This window comes from Berghia stephanieae, chromosome 4 (assembly GCF_034508935.2).
Source record: "Berghia stephanieae isolate SIO BIC M18660-M18661 chromosome 4, UCSD_Bste_1.3, whole genome shotgun sequence".
Lineage (NCBI taxonomy): Eukaryota > Metazoa > Mollusca > Gastropoda > Nudibranchia > Aeolidiidae > Berghia > Berghia stephanieae.
In genome coordinates, this window is record NC_088363.1 from 57,957,161 (window position 1) to 57,967,160 (window position 10,000).

General features: G+C 39.2%; 1 long non-coding RNA gene across 2 annotated transcripts in view; it reads right to left on the reverse strand.

Moving 5' to 3' along the window:
- Positions 1-10,000, reverse strand: part of LOC144970903 (uncharacterized) — a 21,984-nt gene that overhangs the window by 9,783 nt on the left and 2,201 nt on the right. Inside the window, exons 1-2 of one of the 2 annotated variants that reach the window (XR_013645048.1) lie at positions 7,454-8,907; positions 2,436-2,489 (exon numbers count right to left, since the gene is read on the reverse strand). This is a non-coding gene — a long non-coding RNA (uncharacterized LOC144970903). Of the gene's footprint in view, positions 1-2,435; positions 2,490-7,453; positions 8,908-10,000 lie in introns of those variants that run through there. The other variant, XR_013645047.1, reaches the window with a different exon arrangement.

The following is a 10,000-nucleotide window of genomic DNA, read 5'->3' on the forward strand; positions in this document are numbered from 1 at the left end:
ACTTTGAGTTTGAAACGAATATTTTTGTGTTCGTGGATAGCTCACACGGTAGAGCCACGCTCTCACCTGCAGGCGGAGTTGTCGTACAATAAGGTCGCAGGTTCAACCCCACCACCGCCGCGAAAAATTTTTTATTCTCTATTGTCTTCTGGCACTTTTCTATTCACTTCATATCTTGTTGTTACCAACATAAGTGCCTGCTCCACTCACTTTTCTGAATTAAAAATTCACCCCATACACCGGAGCATACTCAATGTCTCAATCGTTTCTATGTTATATGTTTGTGTTGAGAATATTGGCTATTAAGCTTAACTGTGGTCAAAATTATTCGCGATGGTGGTGTAGAACGAATGGTAAGCCCGGTCTTCCATAGAACGTCGGGTCCAGAAGGGGAGGAGGATCTAGTAATGACTTTGAGTTTGAAACGAATATTTTTGTGTTCGTGGATAGCTCACACGGTAGAGCCACGCTCTCACCTGCCAGGCGGAGTTGTCGTACCAATAAGGTCGCAGGTTCAAACCCCACCACCGCCGCGAAAAATTTTTTATTCTCTATTGTCTTCTGGCACTTTTCTATTCACTTCATATCTTGTTGTTACCAACATAAGTGCCTGCTCCACTCACTTTTCTGAATTAAAAATTCACCCCATACACCGGAGCATACTCAATGTCTCAATCGTTTCTATGTTATATGTTTGTGTTGAGAATATTGGCTATTAAGCTTAACTGCTGGTCAAAATTATTCGCGATGGTGGTGTACGAACGAATCGGCGGTCTCAAGAAGTGGGTGAGAGAGGGATCTAGTAATGACTTTGAGTTTGAAACGAATATTTTTGTGTTCGTGGATAGCTCACACGGTAGAGCCACGCTCTCACCTGCCAGGCGGAGTTGTCGTACCAATAAGGTCGCAGGTTCAAACCCCACCACCGCCGCGAAAAATTTTTTATTCTCTGTTGTCTTCTGGCACTTTTCTGCTCACTTCATGTCTTGTTGTCCTCTACCCACGCCACGCTAACATTTCATTCATACTGCAACCACCATTGAGTACAGACGATACAAGTTATTTTTCATTATATTTTATTTGTTTTCCACGTTTATTTGTGTATTGTTGTGCTGACGAAGGGTTTGTACCCGAAACGTCCATTGTCTGTTTTGTTCCCATACGAAGCCTTTCCATTTTCACTCTTTCGTTAGTATTTGGTAGTTGTAGTAGCAGTGGAAGTGATGATGATGTGGTGGTGGTGGTGGTGGTTGTAGTAGTAGTGGTAGCGGTGATGGTGATGTGGTGGTGGTGGTTGTAGTAGCAGTGGTAATGATGATGTGGTGGTGGTGGTTGTAGTAGTAGTGACGATACGATGGTTGTAATATTAGTGGCAGTGATGATGATGAAGTGTTTGGAAAAAAGGGGGGGGGGGGGGGGGGTTATCCTTGGAACAAATTGACCTCACCGAAATTTGACGGATGTTGCCCGCTACCGAAATTTTTGGCTCCCGACCAGAGTTTTTTTCCAATGAGACCGGAGTTTTGGCATCACTGATTAGTAGTAGTAGAAGTAGTATTAGAGATTAGTAGTAGTAGTAGTCGTCGTAGTAGTAGTAGTAGTAGTAGTAGTAGTAGTAGTAGTAGTAGTAGTAGTAGTAGTAGTAGTAGTAGTAGTAGTAGTAGTAGTAGTAGTAGTAGTAGTAGTAGTGGTAGCAGCAGCAGCAGAAGTAGTAGTAGTAGTAGTATAGTAGTAGTATTAGTAGTATAGTAGTAGTAGTAGTAGTAGTAGTAGTAGTAGTAGTAGTAGTAGTAGTAGTAGTAGTAGTAGTAGTAGTAGTAGTAGTAGTAGTAGTAGTAGTAGCAGTAGTAGCAGTAGTAATGCTGGTGGTGCTTGTAGTAGTTGTAGTATGTTCGTTTTTAAGGGATTTACGGCGCTTGCCACACATTTAGGTAATATCAGCACCAGTAAAAAGGAAGAAAGTGGGATAGTAAAAATTACAATCAAAGTAACCAAGAAAAAGGGAGACAGAGGAGATCAAATAGGGAACGGATGTAGATGTAGAGCCACTATCAATGTACTTAGTTTGCGATCACCTAAATGTCTCCAATGACACAAGCACAGGTCCCCACTAAGAGGAACACACACAGAGAGAGAGAGAGAGAGAGAGAGAGAGAGAGAGAGAGAGAGAGAGAGAGAGAGAGAGAGAGAGAGAGAAAGGGAGAGGAGAGAAGAGAGAGAGAGAGAAAGAGAGAGAGAAGAGAGAGAGAGAGAGAAGAGAGAGAGAGAGAGAGAGAGAGAGAGAGAGAGAAAGAGAGAGAGAGAAAGAGAAAGAGAGAGAAGAGAGAGAGAGAGAGAGAGAGAGAGAGAAGAGAGAGAGAGAGGAGAGAGAGGAAGAGGGTGAGGGAGGAAGAGAGTGAGGGAGAGAGAGAAAGAAGACCAACAGACATTCCTACCTCAAAGAGAAGGCTCCAGTCCTATGAAGAATACACAATCCAATCCTGTCCATCCTTGAGAAAATAATAAAAAACGTTATTCTTGTTTATGTTGTGATCGAAGAAGTTATGTTTTGAAAGAAATGCAGTCTGTCGACTAACGTTCAGATCATCTTTACATTCATCCCGATAGCTCAACTGGTTAACTACTAAAACAATGTGACAAGTTCTGTTCCCCTGTTGAGCCTCAAAAGCTAACTTCTTAATGAAGACATAGCACAAGGCTATTAATCGTGCAGCACAGACAGATCTTATGACACTTATGAGAATTTATACTCAAACCAATTTCAATATATAACATTAGTAAAAAAAGAATTCTACTACTATAACTATAAGCAATTTTACTTTGTATTGTTAGCTAAATGACGAGAAAATATTTTACAGTAAGGATAGAGACACAGTTTCTTTAAATGGTGGGCCAGTTTTATTAATTTTATCACTTGTGAACTCTTTAAAACTATGTTTTTGGCAGGATACATTGATCTTTATCACTGTTTCAGTTTCAGTTGGGTGGGGAACTGTGGCTCAGTGGTACAGTTTTTGTTTTGTACCCCAAAGGTTCGAATACCGGCTGCGCTGTGTGGCCTTGAGCAAGTCACCTCGCCGAAGCTCAGTTTGAAGTGCAGCACTGCGGCTGATGTCTGGGTTATTCCCTTGGAATAGACTCTAAAGACAAATTTCCCCTATAGGATGAATAAAGGGAATTTTATTTTTATTTTATTGTTGTAAGTGTTATCTTTAGAAACTTGTCAGTCAGAAGCCCTGCAAACAGCTTGTATTAAATTAAACTTAAAATTAGTAATTATAATTGCTGTAACCTGTGAGTTTTGACTGATATTCACTACCTTGAGCAATTGAAATATATTTTAGTCTATGCGTTTTCTTTGAACGGACTCCTGTCAGTGCTTTCCAAACAATGCATTCAATGAGTTTCATATCACGGGACTTTTGTTTTTTTTTTCACTATCTAATTATTGATCACCAATATTTATGTTTACAGCTGTTTGTGTCCTCTTATTTAAATCTTTTTCATTTATCCATTCCTTATCTATTTAATTAGTTGATGTTTAGCAAGATTATTATCGAATTATCAAAACGTCCTTTCTATACAACGACTTCACCAGTTAAGTAGAAAACGGTAAGGGCTGCCTGAAGCCGGTGTCGTAAAATACTAATGAAAGAGTGAAAATGGAAAGGCTTCGTATGGGAACAAAACAGACAATGGACGTTTCGGGTACAAACCCTTCGTCAGCACAACAATCACAAATAAACGTGGAAAACAAATAAAATATAATGAAAAATAACTTGTATCGTCTGTACTCAATGGTGGTTGCAGTATGAATGAAATGTTAGCATGGCGTGGGTAGAGGATAGGGTGCCCCAAGGGGGTGATCTAATTGATAAGAAAAGGTCAGCGTCAGGGAACAGAACTTTCCAGAAAATAATGGAAGATAAAAGACATATAAGTGGTAGTAGTAGTAGTAGTAGTAGTAGTAGTAGTAGTAGTAGTAGTAGTAATAGTAGTAATAGTAGTAGTAGAAAGCTGTTGTGAAACAGTAGGGGGCGTTGGAGAGGGCGAGGTGAAAGAGTCATGGCGGAGGTGGGGGGGTAGGGGGGGGGGGGTTTGTTGGATTCGCGAAGGTCGAATCTTCGCGATGGAAATACAAATGATCAGATGGCGATGCGATAGTAAAGTGGAATATACAGATAAATAGATAGATAGATAGATAGATGGATAGACAGATAGATAGATAGATAGATAGATAGATAGATAGAAAAGAGGGGAGAGAAGAGAAAAAAAACAACAAAAAAACAAAACAAAAAAACCCCCAAAAAAACAAACAAACAAACAAAGCAACAACGTCAACAGAAAAAAAAAACAAAAAACAAAAAAAATAAAAAAGGGGAGGGGGGGGGGGTTGAGGCGGTACAAGTTATTTTTCATTATATTTTATTTGTTTTCCACATTTATTTGTGTATTGTTGTGCTGACGAAGGGTTTGTACCCGAAACGTCCATTGTCTGATTTGTACCCATATGAGGCCTTTCCATTTTCACTCTTTCGCTAGTATTTTACTTCACCAGTTAACTAAGCCAACAGAGAGAGAGACAGAAAAAGAGATAGAGAGAGACGGAGAGATACAGAAGGTTTGAGAGAGGGAGAGAGACAGAAGAGAGAGAGAGAGAGAGAGAGAGAGAGAGAGAGGAGAGAGAGAGAGAGAGAGAGAGAGAGAGAGAGAGGAGAGGGAGGGAGGGAGGGAGGGAGGGAGGGAGGGAGGGAGGGAGGGAGGAGAGAGAGAGAGGAGAGGAGGAGAGAGAGAGAGAGAGAGAGAGAGAGAGAGAGAGAGAGAGAGAGAGAGAGAGAGAGAGAGAGAGAGGGAGCGCTTCAAAATTTGAATTCAATGCTTTCAAATTCAATTTACTTTTGTAAAAACCGTTAACAGTCTAATTAATGTGGATTATACTCATCAGATGAATTCAGTTCAAATTGTTGGTATGAATGTCGATTTTTATGTCTAGTCTAGTGCAAGATTTTTTTATTATATAAAAATAAAATTCAATACACCTTGAAAAAGAGCGCTATGAAAAGGCTTTATGTGACGGCGTTATAGTATAGTTATGTGACACACTGTAGTGAAGCGTATGGATAATGGAATTGTGTATGGGCGTGTACAGATAATTTGGGGTGACCAATTTGGTTCGATATTACGGACCCTGAAATTGAAATCCATCCATTTTATTTTATTTGGATTCGGAATGAATTTACTACAACGAATAAAGCTTTAACTGTAAGCGTAGACGTCTAGTATCTGTAGTGTAAGAAATTAGACTTAGATTCTATATCTAGAGTCTAGAGCACTAGGCCTAGGTATCTCGACTGTATTTAACATCTACAACACAACGCAAACGAATCATATTACCATATATTTAAAGGAAAGTCATCAAAAGAGTTGTTCAACAAGTCACTTAGGGAAGGGAAGCTGCCCAGCATCTGGAAAGATGCAAATGTAACTCCACTTTTTAAAAAGGGTGAGAAGAGCAAAGCAAGTAACTATCGTCCGGTATCATTAACGTGTGTGATTTGCAAAATAATGGAATCCGTGATTAGGGACAAAGTAGTCAAATACTTAATGGAACAAAAGTTGCTGTCTGAGTATCAACACGGTTTTATATCAAAACGCTCATGTACCACTAATTTGTTAGCTGCTCTCGACTCTTGGACTAGGTATTTGGACAGTGGCATACCTGTCGATGCAGTGTACCTTGATTTTGCCAAAGCATTTGACAGTGTTCCACATCAACGCCTTATTAAGAAACTTGGATCATATGGCATCAGTTCATGTTTGCTAGCTTGGATCTCAAGATTTCCTGATTGGGAGAAGACAGCGTGTTAGGGTGAACGGCAGTTTTTCGGACTGGGCACCAGTATCGAGTGGTGTTCCGCAGGGAAGCTGTCTTGGTCCAGTTTTGTTTGTAATATTTATTAACGATCTTCCAGACGTTGTGGACTCTCTGTGCCAAATGTATGCAGATGACACTAAGGTGTTCTCTAGAGTAGACAAGGAAGAGTTCATAACTCAGCTCCAAAGTGATCTTGACAGCTTGGTACAGTGGGCTGATAAATGGCAGCTTAGGTTTAATGCAGACAAGTGCCATGTCTTGCACTTGGGATATAGAAACCCGCACCATCAGTACACAATGAGAAATCATGACTCTAGCGAGACTGTCATACTTCAGCCTACTGAAGAGGAAAACGATTTAGGTGTGGTAGTTGATCAGAACTGCTGAAGTTCTCTAAGCACATTGCAACCCAAGTAAATAAAGCAAACAGAATCGTTGGCCTCATTAGGAGGTCGTTCACTCATCTTGATAGAGATAACATGAGACAATTGTTCACTGCACTTGTACGTCCCCACTTGGAATTTGGCAATGTAGCATGGGCACCACGACTACAGAAAAACAAAGACCTCATAGAAAGTGTTCTAAGACGCGCAACTCGGGTCATTCCGGGATTCAAAGATCTAGAATACACAGAAAGACTGAAAAAGATAAGAATACCTAGCATGCAGTATAGGAGAGACAGAGGAGACCTAATTGAAGCGTACAAATACACACATAATTTATACTATGTTAGCACGAGCCCTCTAAATCTTGATTCCACCAGCACCACCAGAGGACACAGATTCAAACTCTCCAAAGAAAGGTGTTCTCTAAACCTTAGGCGGAACTTTTTCTCAGTTAGGGTAGTCGACAAATGGAACCGCCTGCCTGCAACAGTTGTCTACGCCCCTTCATTGCAGGCATTCAAGTGCCGTCTTGATGCTCATTTTGAAACAGAAAAATACTGTTTGTAAAGTTAAATTCAGACACCTCCTTCCACTATGTGGCATGCCCAGTTTTGAGAGACTTGAATTAGACGTCTATATACGTTCACGAATGCACAAGAGCAGATAAAAGGTTGTAAAAGCCTACATAAATCTGGACTTATATCATATCATATCATATCAAAAATATTATAGACAAAGCTACTATATGATCATCAGCCAGCAAATTATAATATTACATTGATATGTGCCATAAGTTTCGAATAGTTTCATATCTTTGATCACTTGGTACTTGGTGCCTTGTGGTTTCTTTTATCGTCTATTTTTTTTTCTTCAGTAGGAGTTTACAGTCTACAGCTGTTAAAAAGTTGTCGTACTCGTACTATATAAATCTCTATCATTTATCCAATCATTGTCAAATTAATTGTTAAGCAATAATCATTAAAATATCATGTCCTTACCTACAACTCTTTCCCCGGTAAACTGAGCCAAGAAAAAGAAGAAAGAGAGAGAGAGAGAGAGAGAGAGAGAGAGAGAGAGAGAGAGAGAGAGAGAGGAGAGAGAGAGAGAGAGAGAGGAGAGGAGAGAGAGAGAGAGAGAGAGAGAGAGAGAGAGAGAGAGAGATAGATAGATAGATATTATTTAAAATATTTACCACAATGTTTGGGGCAGTCTACATCAATGTTTCAGGCTTAATTTGCCATCTTCAGGACTGAGTTGTTTTGTTGACTGTTGTTGTTTCTTGAAGTGGTTCCGGTTTGAAGTTAATTAAGAGGAATTTGCGCCGATGGGGACACTTTCCGTAGATCTCACTTTTCATGTTGAGTGTGGCTTCATGAGGTTGTTTGATTATAGTATATTTTTCTTCCAGGCATAAGCTACATTGTTTTGATGTTGGTGTGTATCCTGTTGCTTTAGATAAAATTTTCCATGAAATGTTGTGGTCTATTTTGTTGTCTTTTAATTTCCAAATATGTTCGCTGAGTTTTGTGGATGTTTTTTTGTTAGTGTTTCTAAATGTTGAGGTGTGGAGGTTGTATCTTGTTTTGAAATTATTTTCTGTTAGTCCTACATATTTTTCTTGCTTGTTTGTTTTAGTTTCTGTGACTGTGGCTTGGTAAATTAAACTTGATTCTAAGCATTGTTTGTTTAGCGGGCAATGTTCTTTATTTCTGCAGTTGCATTTTCTAGTGGGTGGGTTTTGCTCTTGTCGGTGGTTTATTAATATTTTTTTGTTGTGGCTTGAAATTATTTGTTCTATGTTGCGCATACACGAGTAACTTATTTTTATGGTATTCCTGTTGATAATTTTATGTAGCTTGTGGTTTTTTGGAAAGTGTGTATCAATTAACTTCAGGAACTGCTGTCCTATGTTTGTGCTGACGTTTATGTCGAAAGGTGGGTTGAACCAAGTTATGTGTCGTTTTCTTGTTTTATGTTCTTCACTTGTGTGTTGGGGTTTACATGAGAGGGGGGCGTCTGTGTATACAAATGGTGTGTTGTATCCACTTTTTGTGAGTGCTTCTTTGTAGGGGGTGGCTGCGACGTTGAATATCTCTCTGTTTTCCGAAAGTTTGCTCACCCTCAGTGCTATGTTTTTTGGTATGTTTTCAATGACGGGACGGGGGTGGTTGCTGTTTTTATTAATGTAGCTAATGGTGTTGTTTGGTTTTCTGAACGGTTGGAATGAATTGGATTTTATGTCGAATGTGATGTCGAGGAAGTCAACTGTTTTTTTGTTTGCTTCTATCGTGATTTTTAAATTGTTGTTTTGGAATATTTTACAGATTTGTTTTTTGATGTTTTCGTTCGCTCTTGGTCGTCTGTTGGTTATAGCGAGTCCGTCATCTCTATAGAGAGAACTTCTGATACCAGCCGACAAATCCAACAACTATTATAAAATGACACCTGAGGAATATGATAAAATGACACACAAACAAATCAACAAAGACTATAAGAAAGACAGAACACATAGAACCGAAGAAATCACAAAAGAAGATAAGAATATAGCGAACAGACTTGACCTTAGCGATCGAATCGATATAGCACCAAGAAGAGAAGCGTTCATCACATTAAAAGATCACAAGCCTGACTTCAAAAATAATCCAAAATGTAGAATAATAAATCCATACAAATCTGAAATTGGAAAAATCAGCAAAAATATATTAGAAAAAATAAATAAAAATGTCAAAGAAGCAACTAAATTCAACCAGTGGAAAAACACCGATGAAGTCATCGAATGGTTCAAAAATATCCAAAACAAAGAAAACTGCACCTTCATCTCTTTCGACATTTGCGATTTTTACCCCTCCATCACTCCAGACTTACTAAACAAAGCATTGGAATTCGCAGCAAAATACACCAACATCACAGAAGAGGAAAAACACATCATCAAACACACCAAGCACAGCACACTATACTACGACAACACACCGTGGACAAAGCGACACAATGATTTCGACGTAACAATGGGTTCGTTCGACGGTGCTGAAACATGCGAACTGGTCGGACTCTACATCCTGTCACAACTACAACATACACACACATACATCGGCCTCTATAGAGATGACGGACTCGCTATAACCAACAGACGACCAAGAGCGAACGAAAACATCAAAAAACAAATCTGTAAAATATTCCAAAACAACAATTTAAAAATCACGATAGAAGCAAACAAAAAAACAGTTGACTTCCTCGACATCACATTCGACATAAAATCCAATTCATTCCAACCGTTCAGAAAACCAAACAACACCATTAGCTACATTAATAAAAACAGCAACCACCCCGTCCCGTCATTGAAAACATACCAAAAAACATAGCACTGAGGGTGAGCAAACTTTCGGAAAACAGAGATATTCAACGTCGCAGCCACCCCTACAAAGAAGCACTCACAAAAAGTGGATACAACACACCATTTGTATACACAGACGCCCCCCTCTCATGTAAACCCCAACACACAAGTGAAGAACATAAAACAAGAAAACGACACATAACTTGGTTCAACCCACCTTTCGACATAAACGTCAGCACAAACATAGGACAGCAGTTCCTGAAGTTAATTGATACACACTTTCCAAAAAACCACAAGCTACATAAAATTATCAACAGGAATACCATAAAAATAAGTTACTCGTGTATGCGCAACATAGAACAAATAATTTCAAGCCACAACAAAAAAATATTAATAAACCACCGACAA